Below are 16744 nucleotides of genomic sequence, written 5' to 3' on the forward strand. Positions count from 1 at the left end.
CTGACCACCACGATAGCAGCATCTCTTTTGAGAGTTTGCTCCTTCATGGAGTTTGGGTGAACAGCTTCAGCATTTTCCATCTAGATTGAAGGCATCAGAATTGGTGAGTTTTTCCTATAGATAACCTTTGGCTATCTATTATGCCACCATTCTTGTTTTAGTTCCTACTCTATGCCCACATTGTTGCTTTCATGTGTCTTTCTAGTATGATTTCTGTTAAGAGAGAGAACACCCAAATTGCTTTGTTAAAAGTTTGTTTTTCAAATAATGCAAGGTGAAATTTCTGTCACGATCCAAGAATGTTGTCTTGAAGTTGTAGGTGCCTATGGAGGTAGGTTATGAAATGCTTCGAAGAGGAAAAGGGTGGGTAGAAAATAATACTAAAGGTTTCTGAGAAAGTGTTAAGTAACAAACTAGCCTACCTTTTTATTACACTAAAAAGCAATGCATAATCATATCACTTGCGTTAGCTGTTGTTAATTCACTGATCTGTATATCACAGTGCTCATTAATTTCCATTTCCTCGCTTTTCTTCATGCGAAGGCTATGCACAGACACCTAAAGGGAAGCCAAATCTGATGATTGTGTGGAGCTGTGTCAGTACAGGCATGCTTTTCTTGATTATATAATTTACATCATCTAAAGGACTATAAGTTCTTCTTTTAAAGAATATTCACAGTATGATAAACCAGAAAGACAACTTTAAATAACATCTGGACTAAGTTTTCTGAAGTAATTGGGTGAATTATCTTGAGATGTTGTGAGCATACCCATGATATATTGTTCAAAAACTTTATGATTTAACACAGGTTACATAAAAAGGTTATGAAAACTGATATTAGATAGCAGAAATGAGAGATTTGTTAAACTTGAAGAACTGCAAACTTTAAGTCTATGCTTACAAAGAAAGGTACTGAAATGTGAAATCACATTTGAAATTACAAAGTTATATCGTGCTGTTTGATTGTTTTTTCCCCCTACTCTGTCTAGGTGTATGGTAATTATGCAGGGAGGAATGGTTAAAGTTAGGGACCAACTAGTAAGCTAGTTAAGAGTGCTCATCATGTTAGTTAGCTGTTAACTAATCAAATAAGCATTTCTCAGTATTGCTAGCAACTACAGCCAAAGCAAAATATCAAACTATTTAAAGGGAGATGTTCATCTCCCAGTAGGTAGAGTTTGGTGCTCAGATGCACAAAATTTGTTGTGATTATATGTGTAACTTCTCTTGAGTAAAGTTTTAATCAACTGAACTTCCTGCATGCTGTGCATGCAGCCTAAGCTGACAGTTCAGCATGGAAGATTTCAGTGGTCTGGAAGTATTACCCAGTATTCATAGGTACACAGGGCAGGCTTTAGAAAAAATGATCCCAATTTTTCACATATAGAGTTACAGCATTCTGGGTGTTAGAGGAGACCTCTGGAGATCGTCTGGTCCAACTCCTTTCTAACGCAGGTTCCCTTGTGTAGATTGCAGTTTTCTTTTTTTCCATATACGCTCTGTATTTTGCAGCTACTAATTACAGTAAAGGGACAAAATGCTTTCTGCAGATCCTTAAATCTTCTGAAACTTTGAAATTTAATGTTGTCATCTTCATTTGGAGGACAACTGCAGCTCATGTTAAACAGGCTATCCAAATGAAACTCTGGAGGCTCTGGTGTACCTCATAACTTCCACTGATATCTGTGTTCCAGTATCTAATTGTTATTCACTACTTCTTCGGGGTTGTATTTTTTATAAGATGTGCATATTGTAGCAGAATTTAAGGATTGATAAGTCAGTAAGGGGCATCATTTCATATCTTATAACTGCCTACTTATTTTAAACTAATAGATGAAGTAAAATAAATCTGATTTCTATTTCTATTCTACTAATGGTTTTATTATTTTTGCAGTGCTTAGTTTTTGTCTTGACGTTTTTCTGACCCAGTTGTTTTTCCCATCTGTTACTTCTGCTAGCAACCACTAAATCACTCATGCCAAAATAGAAGGCAATTCTCAAACATGCCCTGTTATGACACTAATCTAATCTCACTCTGATCTGTGATATTCTTTTCCTTACTGCAACATATAATAGAAGATTCAATACACTGTTTAAGAAAAAAAGGAACACTGCTTTTACATAAAGTAATACAACACAGATATCTTACAATTTCATTGTGTGATGGCAAACTTCATTATACTGCTGAGATTTTTCTCTGTGTTAAAATGGTTATCACCAAGACAAAAAACAAACCTTCTGTTCAATAACAATCGGGTGCTAAAATCTGAAAAAGATTATTTAACCATGTAAGAATGTGAAATATTTTACAGCATATGAATTTTTAAACATTTTTCACTTTATTTACACAATCTTAACATATACATTTATGTAAGCACATGAAATTTCGAGGTAGAGAGTGTTTTGTATAACCTACTATGCATTCAAATTTTGAATACTTAGCTCATGCTTGTTTACTTAGCATGTGTTAATAAATACTAAAAGTATTTTAATTCCTGGTTTGTTTCTCCAAAATCATGTCTTTAACTTGAAAGAAATAACAGAGCAAACAATCACCTTGATGGTTTGGAGGCACAGTTTGGCCTTCCTTACCTCTATTTCCCAAACCTAACTGGTGCACACAAATTAATATAATTTTATTCCACACACAAGGTGGATGGTAAAATAGATATTTTCAAGTTAAATAGGAAGTATGTCTGGCAATATTAGAAAGCATGTATATAAGCAGTATGCAGAATAGTGTTCCTAGCTTATGCTTAGCTTTGGAGAATATTTAATACTTTTAATAGAGTATATCACAAATATATTTAATGTAGAAGTCATTTCCACCAGCATTATTCTGGAAAGCTTATATTTCTAGGAAATATAAAAACTGAAGATCTACCAGCATGAAAACCTCCAAAACAATTTTGAAATTAGACTGAGAGAATGGCCATAATTTTTGTAATATTGTGTCAGCTATCATATCACTCTACAACTTGCCTGTCTTTGCCCGTTCATTTTAGCAACTTCAAGAACGGTCACTGAAAGGTATATAAATTTTTTCCAGGAAAGGTCTGGAAAGCAAATGCATGATCATAATAACATTTATAGATGATCATGGTACAGAGGTTGGAGCTATGTGGTCTTTAAAGTTCCTTCCAACCCAGACCTATGATTCCAACACAGACATCATGATACTACGACATATATCATTGGAAACATTTACATACATGAACTTGTACTTCATTTTAGCTGTGCTTTAGGGGCTACTTCTGCAGAATGTTATTTAAGTTTTTGCTAGCTATTATTGATCTGAGTTTTGAACATCATTAACATCTAAAACTGAGCAGAACATTGACTGACCGTAATTATAACCCAGGCTTTCAGTTATATTAAATCCTTCTAACTTTGTGCTTACCTTGATAATATTGACTCACTGATTGGTTGAATACAATTTAATACTTTATTATTATGAACATATCTACTTTTCAGATATTAACAAATGTATATATCTTTTATGATCTTTAGATACCAGGAAAAAGAAAAAGAGATACCATATGGGCATTGCTTTCCCATCTTACTAGCATATGGCTCCTTATAAGCTAACACAACACACCTGCAAAGCACTTATGGCTTTGTCTGGGTTTCCAGATTAGTACTGTAGTCTTTTTATAATATACCCAGATAAACATCAGACAAGAGGGATGGAAAAAAAGTTTAATAATGTTCAAAATGGAAAGAGTTTAAGGGACAGAGTCAGTAAGGCCTTAAATAAATTAATGATTTTTTAAGTTGACAGTGTAACTGGAGATATTTTCACATGCCAGTGGGTGAGCAAACTGTCTATCCTGCAGTGTGGCAGTCCAGTATTGCTTTTGATACTGGAGTAAACTGTGTATGTCCTGATGAGAATATATGGCATCAGGATCTTATGCTATGTAAAACCAATTAATTATGGAAAATAATCCACTTCATTACTTTCTGTAACGTATATGTCCAGTGAATCATTATGTCTGCTTGATCACATGATTCTAAATTCATATTTCAGCAGACTGCTGTTGTGTGAATATGGTCTGAATCTGAACTACAGTCCTACTGGACTGAATTGATTCATGTTTTCATTTGTCACAGTGCTGTAATCCTTTTCTAGTAGACCAGAATATATCATAAAAATTTATAGCATTTTAGAGAGTATATGTAACAGCAGGCAAGTTAGTAAATGTATGTCTAAGAGTATACTTCACATTGGAATGCAGCTACTAAATATCTTTTTTTCCAAATATTTTCTTTATTATGCTCTGATTTAGCTGAATGAATAAATTTTTAAGAGGTGGTTTGAGGATACTCTGTATTCAATGTAGCCAATACTGACCCTTGTATCCTACTCCATTTGTATCCTACTCCATTCTTCTCCAGAGCCTGGTCAGCTCAAATTCTCATCCGTTAATAATAGCCATAAGAAATGTATCTCTATTTCCCATTCAAAAAATTCTCCATTTTACTCTCGTCCATAGTCTTATAAAAACGAGCAGACAGTGCTGTTAACTGAGTATGCTAGCATCAGGGATAAGTAATTCTTCTTGAATGCATGTAGTTCTTATTTCTTCCACTAAGCTAGAGCTACTTGAGGGTAAGATGTGTCCTGAAATCTCTTAAATATTTTAGGAATTGAATGTACAAAGATTTATTTATTTATTTATTTTCCCCCTAACATTGATGTTTTTTAGGGAGGAAAAAAGTGAGCATTTACATTTATTTTTCTTTTTACATGTAATATTCATGCTATTCTGGAGGAAAATATTCAGATGTATAGAAATTCCAGGAAATAATTCTGCAAAATGAAATGTCTGCACTAACAGCAGGTTTAATGGTTCTCATATGTAGTAGTATTGTAGAGCTAATGCAGAAGTAACTATTCATAGAATTGTAGAATCACTCAGGTTGGAAAAGACCTTTTTTACATTTACTAACTTGCCTGCTGTTACATATACTCTCTAATATGCTGACTGGTCCTGATCCACTGTTTGACCTTTAACTGGTCCATGGTGGCTCCCAAGATTATCTGTTCCATAGCTTTCCCAGGCACTGAGGTGAGACTGATAGGTTTGTAGCTACCAGGATCATCTTTCTGGCCCTTCTTGAAGATGGGCGTCACGTTTGCCAGCCTCCAGTCTGCCAGGATATCATCAATTAGCCACAACTGCTGAAGAATGATGGAGAGTGCTTGGTAACCATATCCACCAACTTGTGAGCATCCAGCTTTCGGTGCGGGTCCAAAGCCATCTCATTATAGATCATACAGGGCTTATTCTGTTTCCCATCCCTATCTACCAGCACAAGGGGCTGTGTGCCCAGGGAGTAACTAGTCTTACTATTAAAGACAAAGGCAAGGAAGGCATTACATGCACGAGCCTTATCCTGATCTTTGGTCACCAAGTCACCAAATTACACTTGGCATCCAACAAAGGATTCTCCGTAGCCCTCCTCTTGCTGTTGACGTAGTTATAAAAATATTATTATTATTATTTTTCCCAATTCATCCACATCCACCTTAAATTTAGGCTACATTTTGTTAATTTGTGAAGTCTATTTCAAAACAGACCTTCAGAAGTAAACAGGAGAAAATAGGCGCAGTGGTATTCATAGGGTTTCTTTCTGTGGTGCACAAAAACTTCACATAAATAGATAAAGATGAGAAAGGATTCAACATCAGAAAGGAAAAAAAAAAAAAGTCATGAATAGTCAATGCAGCACAGATTCCTTCCTTATCAGACTTTTCTAGTTTTAGAGAAGTCGCTCAAAGAATGAATGTAAGTTTTGCTTATTTAAATATGTTTGTAGTCTGAGTTATAATAGTGTAACCTGCAAATTATTTTTTATAGAAGTGCATTTTGACTAACAGTCTGATTATTGTTTTCCTAAATTTTACAGTGTTTAGAGTTTTTAGAAGCTCTCATGTGAAAGGAGCTACTGCTTAATTTTAATGGAATTGCAAATGTTTTAGAGAGATTTTTTTATGCTCTTCATAGTGTAGGGTGAGGAAAGAAAATGAAACAGAGAACCATACTTTCTCTAAGTTAGTCTATATTATTGATACTGAGTTTGCAAGTCACACATTTTTGCTACGAGCTGTGTAATTTCATATATTAGAATTCTTTTATGTCTTCAACAGCTTTCTTCAAAAAAGAAATACTCTGAAGTATATTTGTTTTCAAAAGAATATTTTATATTTATTTGCTTTTCTTCCTTCTCCTTGAAAGAAACACAGGAAACACAAATGGCTTCTGAAGGACTTTGAAGTAGCTTTTGTGCACCAAAGGCCTGCACTAAATTCAGAGAGAAAGTGGTACGATGAAGAAGTATTCTAAGATTCCATTCTATTCATAATAAAATCATTAGTGCAGTGTTTGCAGGGTATGCATGTCAAGTTGTTCGTATGTAGCAAGTGTGCATTTGATTGCAGAATTAATAGAATTCTGAGAATGTAAAAGAGGCAGTTGAATGTGAAACTTGGAGCTTTGCAAGCTTTGTACCTGCACCATTGGTACCTCGGTTACTTTTGTTATATAATAGCCAGCAGGGGCAAGTTGTTTCACAGCACTTGTGAGTAGAAGGTGGTTGTTCTGACTGGAAACAATAGAACCAGAGCAAGAACAACTTAAGGTTGCTGAATGTTTGTTGAAGTATTATAGTCTTCACATCTTACCAATTGAAAAGATTTTAGAATGATTTTTCAAAAAGAATACTCAATGTTAGAAACAGCTGTAAAGCAGTTAATTAGAAACTGTTACATTTATTTATTTATTTGGGGGGTGGGGGAATAAGTATATAATTTGATAGCTAAACAATCAATGGTTTCATTTTAGGAAAAGCAGCTTTTATTATTTGTTGTTTTTCTTCTACTATATAACACTCTATAAGATCTCAGAATAATCTTAGTATAAACTGATCTAAAATAGCCTTCTAAGATAATTTTTCCTTAAAAAGAAAAAAGGTCTGATATTTATGCCAGTGAAAAAGATCAAGATCCATCTAAAATTCCACACAACTTTAAAAGCTTCGTAAGCATCCATTTTCAGATGTAGACTTAAAAAAAACAAAAACAAACAAACAAAAAACAAAAAAACACCCAAAACGGAAAAAAAAAAACAAACAACCCATAACAAAACAACTCAATAAATAGAATTTCCTATTGGACTGTTTGTGCAGAAGTGTTTAAAAGCCAGCAATGGTCGTTCTAAAAGTAAAAGTGAATTCTGAGAAGAGTACAGAATGTTCAAAAGACAGATCATACATACTGGTATTTCAGAAAGAAACAATTTAATTTATGTTATTCTACAGTAGATACCTGTAAGTAGCTGTTCCCTTTTATTCAAGTACTATGTTACCTTCTATTGCATGCTTACAGCACAAGTTTGATAGCTATCAACATGACTTGTGGATTGTTTTTCTGTGTTGTTTATAGATCGTAAAACCTTTAAGAGCACTTGTGCAGAAAAGAGCAACAGATTTTTGTTATGCAGAAGACATTTTCTTACTCATACAATTTGAAAAACAGAATTTTTGCCTTTGTTATGAATTCTTTAGAACGCTATTGACTGTATATGGATAATATTATCTTCTATCATGTATCTCTTGCAGTCAGCTGAAAGGACAGTCAGAACTCATGTAACCTTGAAATATGAGTCTCGTGAATATGATTTGTACTCCCCCACATCCTCAGGCCTACCCAGTAATTGCAGCACTCAGATGCCAATTGAAACAATTACAGCATTCTTTTTTTTTGTTTTGTTTTTTGTTTTACTCTTTGCAGAGCCAGAGTTGATGCATTTCATTATCCGTTAAGGTCACATCCCAGTTTACTCCAAACACACTCTTTGGCCACTGCTTCAGACACAGAAACACGATTAGCAGTGTCAGATCCTGTTAACATTTACATCATAACTGAAAGCAGATATTAAAGTGAAGTGCAAATTAAAGACTGCTAAAATGCCTGCCACTAACAATTATGGTGGGGCAGTATTAAATTTCTCATTTATTTCCAAAGGTCAGATTAATAAAGCTGCATGGCACATTATCATAAAGGGTGGACCCAGCTGCCTCTTTTGATTATGCTTAGAAGTCTAATGCTTCTAAGGAGAACTCACAAGGAATGAATGCATCTATTTTAACTAGGGTTTTAAATGTGGGTAATAGACTCTCTTCTGAGAAGATCTCAACTGGAGATTGCTGTTGATCAAATGTCTTTCTGTTTTTCAATCGACAAATATAAATATAGCTTTCTTTGATAAATTCCTTTTAGTTTTTGATCCTTAAAATGTAAATAGCTCCATGAAAACCTGATTCTTAGATGTAAACTAAAGTGTCAGGCTTTAAAAATAACCTTTCAAAATCTATTCTGACACAACTTAATGTAACTTTATCCTTTGTTTTGTCCCTTCTTCCCATTCTTTTGATTCAGAAGTGTTTTCAGTATACATATATTTTTTTAAAGAAATAGTGCTTTCTTCCCAGATGAACAGCAGCAGTTTCCTGCTGTTCTGTCTACAGAGTAGAAATATGAAAATGATTCTGTACCATTTTTCCTGTTGTGAAGAACATAAGCATCTTTCAGAAAAAAAAAGTTGGTTGTTAGTACAGATATCTGTCTGCCTTTCTGGTACTGTACTAATGATCTAGTACCCTGATATATGAATAAGCAGCATCCCATGGGCATTACACAAATTAATGTAGCTCTTAATATTACAGAAATATTCCCAATTCAGTACTTAAAACAGTTCTAGTGTGTTCCTTTTATTTTCATTTTTTTTCCTAAACTAAGGCATGCTGCTAGGTAGGCAGCCATTCTTTTCCCCAGAAAATGTGCCCTAGAACTGGTCTTCATTCATGCACAAATTCTTAAGAAAATAATTTTAGTACAAAGCAACACTAATGGGCTTTAAATGAGGCAACTGTATCTTGTGAAGATATACTTCTTGAACCATGTAGATGTTGGCCAGCTGTAAATATTCCACAGAATAAAACTAGCATCAGTTTAAGTATTTAAAGTGTAATTTAATTACAGCACTGGCTAATCAGTTTATAGCCTAACATTTTATTATCTCTAGTCAAATTAAAACATATTGTAGTCTTTTTTTTTTTTTTTTTTTTTTTTTTGTACAGCACACAGTAGCTATTTAAACTCTTAGTATAAAAAGATGGAAAACCTCTTTGATTATTCAGTTCCATATGCATGTAAGAAATGAATGTGTGATGAATGTGTGGTTTTCCCTTTCCTGTCCAGCCTTCTATCTTTATCATCTGAATTTTGGGCATCATACTTTTTTTTTTTTTTTTTTTAATGTTTGTTAAAGATGTAAATATTAGTTAGGTACTGTCAGCAACATCAGCATTAGAAATAAAAGTTGTGTTTTTTGTTGTTTTAAATCCACATGAATTATTACAAGTCACAACATGCCGTGAAGGAAACTGCTGTCCTAGCAAGAAATTTCTGGTAGAATCAGTATCTTTCTATATTTTTTAAATAACTGAATGATTTTCAAGTTTGTAGTGAAAATGGGATGAAATTTGTCGGTACAAATTTCTGGAAACAAGACTAACTTTTTTGAAGTGATGATCAAGGTTGTAATTTTGAAATAACAAAGGAAAGAATCAGTTGTTTGAAGACGTGAGTAGCCAACAATGATTTAAAGCTCTAGATTTCTTAATGTTATCAAGGAAGGTACTTCTAGTTGAGAGAGGAAAATAATAGGAAGTATTACACACAAAACTATTTAAACCTCATCTGACATGCTGTATCCGTAAATGTTCATGTAAACTTCCATATAAAATTCAGTCTTGAAATAACACAGAGAATGGCTACTCCAGTGATCATACAGATTTTTTTTTTGTGTGTGTGAAAATTCAAGAAACTGTTTTCCTAACAGAATGGAAGACTGAAAGTTACGCGTTTCTTTTCCAACTCTGCCTCTTTTGTGAACCTTGTCTTGGTTTTTCATACTATGCTATTCATTCATATCTTTGATTATTCAGGAAGTAAGCTGTGCCCTCAGGAGAGAACAGACTATTCTGGTTTCTCAAGTGCAGGGGCGTCTATATACAACCTCCTCTGCATATACAAGGACAGAAATATGCCTTTGAAGCTCCAAAGCTTTTAGGGATCAAATATTTGATTTCACTTCTAGGTGTGTTGTTTTTTGTTGTTGTTGTTTTTTAGTAATAATAGGACACAACTTTCAGTTTTACAGTCCAAGGAGAAATGGACTTCATGGGATAAGAAAAGGCCAAGTTAAGAGTAGCCTTGCCAAAGTGTATGTTGCTCCATTACTGAAAGAAGAAACATACAGTTTCATGGAAAGTAATAACAAATTGTCGTTCTCTGAGGCCCTGCCACAGAGATATTTGGCTATTTAGGCTTCAGAAATGGATAAAAAACCCGTTTATCAGATTCTCTAGCCTGGCAAAGATTTTTGTCTATGCAGTTCTTGTGGTAACTAACCTCTTCTAATGAAGTTTTGGTTAAATAATCTAAATGATTTGACAAAGAATTATTACATATCTACTGTGCCAAGAATGATATAATAGGCTGCTTTATCTTCTTCCTTGCTGAAGTTTCTGGCATATAAAATCTAGTTACCTGTGCTATACACTGGCAAAAAACTGTTGGTTTGTTTTCAAGCATTTCCCTTTCTGTTTAGACTTAGACTAAGCACAGACTTAGATTACTATACTCTCAATGCAAATAATACATAAAGAACTCAGGTAGAACTGTGAATGTTGGCATACTGGTAACCAGTTAAGTTTTGATATTTTAGTTCTTTTGAAATACCATAAAAATCAACGATGGCATTACTTGAATAGGAATTTAAGAAAAGGTTTTATTATGACTCAAAAATAAATAAATCTCAGAATATTAAAGCAAGCATTTTCCTTAGCTTTGTAAAACTCTGCATAGAACTGATTAAATGAAGGCTCTCAGGAGGAAGGGGAGAATAAAGAATTACAGCAAATAGAAAAGCATATAAAAATCCCCTTTGTATTATAAGTGCCACTGAGATTCTAATTAGCACACATGGATTCTTCCTCATAAAATGTGAAAGCTGTGTTTTTGTAGCTTTAAGGATAATTGCACACTAAAAATGAACTACAAATGGGGGAAAAAAAACACCAAAAAAAACACTAAAAATATTCTGGTATCATAATTTCTGTGCCCAAAGGATCGTTTATGCCACTTGCACTCTGATCTAATCAGCAGTAACCTGACCTTCTTTCCCTAGAAACACTAAGAGATCTTGTTACTATTTATAATTATCATTGATATCTCAAAATAAAAGCAGCATAAGAGTTATACAACTCATGAAATAAAATTGGCATAAGCTATACAATATTATAAAAATATTTATATTCCTGTCATGGTTTAAAATTTGCTTTTGTGAATTTTTTCATTTCTCTTTTTAGTTTCTTGGTAAAGTGAGCCATTCAAAAACCAAGTCTCCATGTGACTGTATATTCTGAGTTGGGAGCAATGCTCTTTAGAAGGAAGGAAGGTTTTAATATGTCTGCATATTCTAACATATAAGCTGGTCATACTAACTGCCAAACATTCAGGTGTGTGACCTGTTACGATCCTCTCTCCTGACTCATTAAGAAAAAAAGAGTCTTTTTATGTGTCTTCTTAGAAGCAGTCACTTCCAAATGCCATTTCAGCCTTTTTTCTCTAGAGAGATATTATGAGACTTGAGTCCGTTTACTTTCTTTCAAGCTTTTTTTGTACTGAGAATGCCCTTTTCCACATGTCTACTTTATTCTTCCAATTGTGTCAAATGCTTAGAGGTTAGGGGAATCATAAATGCAAGCAAGCTACATGCTAGCCATACAGAGCATGAAGGTCAGTACTGTTTCTCACACTGGGATTACAGGGTCCCATTAGGCACTTTAGCAATCTGATCTAGTTGCTATCAGAAAAGTCAATATTTGCATTTTGTTGAATATGCATGCCCACTAGTGTTTGGAATAAGGGCTATTTGGTATCTCTGCTTGTATGATTATCTTGTTTGCATTCACAAGATACTATCTGCAAATCCTCTAATGATTCAAAGACAACACTGTACGGAGTTATTTCATTATAAGGATTAATTCTTTGCTATTCTAAGTTAAACAGGCTTAGAATTTGATGTTCTTTAATTTCAGCTAGGGCACTAGAAGGACAACTTGAGGGAAATTAGGGAAAAAACTTTTACATGTAGAATGTTAAGTGCATCCAGTGAATCTATTATTTTAGTTTGCAGAATGTTTATTTATTACTTTACTAAGAACCCTGGAATCATACTTGTTATCAAGAAACATTAATTTATCTGCAGATATTAATGTGACAGCCTTCTGCTTTTTAAGAGATATAAAAGTTATCTAATCAAAGTAGCTTCCATTAAAAAAACAACTTTGAAGTTGTGCAATTGTGTTTTATAGGCAGCAGAGTCAAAATGTGTTCTGTAAGTACTGCATCTTGCATGCATATGTTGAGCCTGAGTGAGGTTAGTGGTATTCTGAAGCTGTACAGAATTTTGGCTGCAGATAGGGACTTAAATCAGGCTATGTCATTCTGAAAGCTTTTATAACACACAAAAAATATTTTTTCAAAAATCTATGAAGGTATCAAGCCAATGCATTTACTAAATTGCTCCCTTTTGCTTTACAAAATAATGGGTAGAGATCCGCCACTTAAAAATGTGCAGCTCTGTTCAGACAGATTCGGTTCACAAACCTGCTCTTACTTTCTAAAGACCAGGTATGCAGACTGCTATATGACATTATGAAGCCACGTACTGATAGGATGACTTTGCATAAAAACATTCCGAAATCATTAAGCTGAGTCAGGAAAGGTGGTCTGTGATCAGTGCAAAAATAGGTCCAAATATCCTGCCATTTTCTTTTGAAACATATACCTATCTGCTAAATATTTTGACCAGCCAATCTGAGCTTGCATTCATATCCAAGATGACACGTGTCAAAGATGGAGCTGAATATCAGATCAATCAAGGTAATGTTTTGAGATACTGACGAAGAGATCTTGGCGCACATGAACAATATGGGAGAGAAAGTCTGAACAATGAACCAATAACATTATTTAGGACATCATATTCCCTGGTTTCCTTGAGACTTACAAGCTCCTTTCAGCTCTGCATTGGGTATGTACAAGTGGGATCACACACAGAAGGACCTAGTACAATCGTAACTTTTTGCTTTCCAACTTGAGATGGTGATGCTAGTTTGAGAAAGATTTGAAGGTACTCCACTAAACAGAGGGGAAAATTTTTCTGTAAGTCAGTGACGGGAGATCCTGAATGCTAAATTGACAGAGTAAGTGCCATTTTAAAGAAATACAACAGCAGAAGCTGCTAGAGTACTACTACGTTTAACACGGCCTCTGATTGTCCCCTGATTTGAGGGAGCACTCATGTTGTGAGGCAGTGAAGGCAACCATAGAAACAATAGGGCTAATGTCTGTTGTTGTCAAGTAATGGAGCACAGATGCAATTCAGTCACTGAAAATGACTTTTGTGAAATCTATGTTCCCTTGGTTATTGGCTCTTTTATTGCTAAGAGCTCAGTGAGATAGGACTGAACTTTCAGAAACGGGAGCATAAACTCATGTTGTATTAAGTGAATTTGTTCCAGCCATGCAAAGCCTTTGGTGAAATGATGGACAGGCAGACACCTACCTACCTAGTCTTTGAGTTTATGATCACTTTGAGTTTATGATCAAGACCTATACTGTGTATTCATTTCAGTGCTTGTGCTTCAGTATTAATTTCTGAAACTTGGTCATGGCAAGGGGAAAACAGAAACTGAAGAATGGCTTTACAGTGGAAAGATCTGGAGCAGTTCACATTCAGTATTCTGCTCAGCTTTCAAAAGTGTATAAAAATGTCTTCATCATGGTATATTCCTTCTCATAATTGTTTTCTCACTGCTAGATAATCTGTAGTTCCAGCTTACTTGTTTCTGTGGGCTTTATGTTTGGTTGGCTTCTCTTGTATTCCTGAAAGAAGGGGAACAGAGGATGCCTTGCTCCTTTGTTGTTCACCTTTTATACTTTGATGTTTTCCTGGAGCTGGTTAAGAATGCTAACCCTCCGAGAATGTCAAACTGATTCTTTGGCTGCTGGGCCAAAATATTTGGCTAGCCTTATACTAAATAAATAAGCAGCCAGTGATAAATAATAGAGGAGTCATTTTCTTCTACTAAATAATGGAATTCCTATAATGAAAAAAAAAAAAACAAAAAAAACACTCTATTTTATGCTATCTGAAAAATTGATAACTAGTTTGTGGTTTTTACATTATTCAGACTTCAGAAAATGTACTAAACATTTGGATTTGATCTGCTTCTTTCTTCAGCAACACAACTGTGAGTGTTAGCAGAATATGTATCATCTAGTCACATCCAAACACAGAAATAATTATTACAAATAAATATCTGAAAACTGAAGGTATGTTATTTGGGCCCTCAGATTAGTAACAATGTGATTGTAATCCACATGACAGTGTGAATAGTTCCTAGGAGTTCTTTAAAGTATGCAACTGTTTTTTGCTGCATAGTAAAACTTTATTAGCTGTTTGTATTTTAACAAGTTAATAGTACAATATGTCCTGTTCTTCCACTAATTATTAATATCGACAAGATTAGGACTACTTTGATGCCAGTTCACACATCACCAAAGACTTGTGTGCTTGACGTGCAAGTTTACACTGACACATCTTAAACATGTCTTAAATGCTAGACTTTCTCTTTTGTATTTAAAATATTTTTAAGGTATTGCATTTGCTGTTTATTTAGACATCCTGGTTATCTGGCCAAGTTTTGCAGTATTCTATCACACTGAACAGCTTTGGTATAAGATACACCAAGGCACATTGTACTTTCGTTGCTTTCATTTAATTTTTAGCAAGATCTCAAGAATATATTTATTGATAGTGGTTTAAGGTTTAGTTCATACAAAACAGACACAACTGCTTTTATTCACTTTTTTGTTTATTTGTTTAATTTATAAAATGATAGTAAAAGTTTGGAAAGATGATGAAATTAAGGAAATAATAATTTGGATATTACTATTTTTTAAATCTTATCAAACAAGATTTCTATTCTTTATATAGAAATCTTATGCGTAATGGAGAGTGATTCTTCTGTGCTCCAACACTGTAAATGCAGAAGTGAAGATGTAAATAGAGAAAAAAATGACATTAAAGAAACTGCTTTATTTGTGTCATAACTTTAATGCCACTTAATATTGTATAAGGAAGTATTATATGAACGATAACTAAAAATGATTTTACACTTATTTTCAAAGAAAAAAATTAATTTTACTAGAAAAAAAAAAGTTAAATAACCAGCTTCTTTAAGCCTGCAAGCACAGAGTGCTAGGCTGTAGTAGCTGAATTGAATAATCAAGAAAAAAGTATGGATTTTTAATGTTAGTAGTTTTTGAGCTTATTTGGAATGTCTTGTCACCTTCACCACTTGATTTTCCATTTCTTACCTCTAAACGTGGTGCAAGAGTCATATTATGAAGTAAAGATTATGTTTGCATTTTCTCATGTAAATATTAATATGCTGCTCCAAGATGCGATGACCTCAATTTCAGTCATGTCTTCAGGTTCTACAACTTTGCCAATAAAATTAGGCCATAAAACAAACCCACATGTTAGGCAAGACAGGAAGTGAGAGAATTTTACCCTGTACAGTAACGGGTATTTGGTTTGTTTTAATTCAGCTGTAGGTAACTTATTTGTCAACAAGGTCTAATCGCATGTTATTCAGATTACGGTGTTGATTTCACAAAGTAGCTGCACATATTTCACGATTCCATCATTCCATAATCTTACAAACTAAGTGAAATATATTTGGCAGCAGTACAGCTACTGTTTCTGACTATCTTGAGTGTCATTCGTATATAAAAATTAGTGTCCTGTACCTTCTGATGCAGTATGCTACCGAATGCTCATCCGGATGGTGTAGGTGCTATCTGCTTCTATAGGATTCCGCACTTAGCTCTGCATTGAAGATTCTTATGTATGTGAGTAGCCCAGCCTCAGATACTATAGTCCAGTGGTTCCAAAATGTAGAAGTTATTTTTAAACAAGACAGTACTCGTACGTAGCTAGTACATACTTCCAGAGATCTACAAAAGTTACAGATTTTCTGTAACTCTTAATTACTTCAAACTAAGCGTCACAGAGCACATCTATGTCAAGCTCCTTATTCATGGAGAAACTGCATTCTATTTAAAAATAAAATAGCATATGTGCATAGACCTTGCTTGTCCTTTCATATCATCAAGAGTATTAGTCTGACAGCTATTATCTTCTGTAGTTTCTCCTATCAGCTTTTATCATTGTACTTCCTTACCCTGCAATATACTTATTTTTAAGAAACTTAGGATCAAGTCATATTCTTGTGAGCGTAGCACACATTTTGCTGATTTGATTGCAGAATTTGAACTGAAGAGCTAGTCCCTTTGCCAGATTATGTTTGTAATCCTTCCTTGTACTAAAATAGTACAGACTTTCCTCTCAGAGCAAACCATTAAAATATTTGCAAATCACTAATCTGTTCAGGGATTTGCTGTTGTTTATCTAGGGCAAGTCTACCAGCTAGTGATTCTCCTTAACATTTCCTTATTTGGAAGAAACACTGTTACGATTAACAGGAGAATGGTTAGGCAGGGAAGAGTGCAGAAGATAGGAATGAACCACAAAAATGAAA

At 34.2% G+C, this 16744-nt stretch overlaps 1 protein-coding gene across 2 annotated transcripts in view; it reads left to right on the forward strand.

Annotated features, from left to right (window-relative positions):
* FSTL5 (follistatin like 5) overlaps positions 1-16744 on the forward strand; it is a 232486-nt gene that overhangs the window by 41141 nt on the left and 174601 nt on the right. The window lies entirely within an intron of this gene.

Source organism: Excalfactoria chinensis, chromosome 4 (genome assembly GCF_039878825.1).
Source record: "Excalfactoria chinensis isolate bCotChi1 chromosome 4, bCotChi1.hap2, whole genome shotgun sequence".
Lineage (NCBI taxonomy): Eukaryota > Metazoa > Chordata > Aves > Galliformes > Phasianidae > Excalfactoria > Excalfactoria chinensis.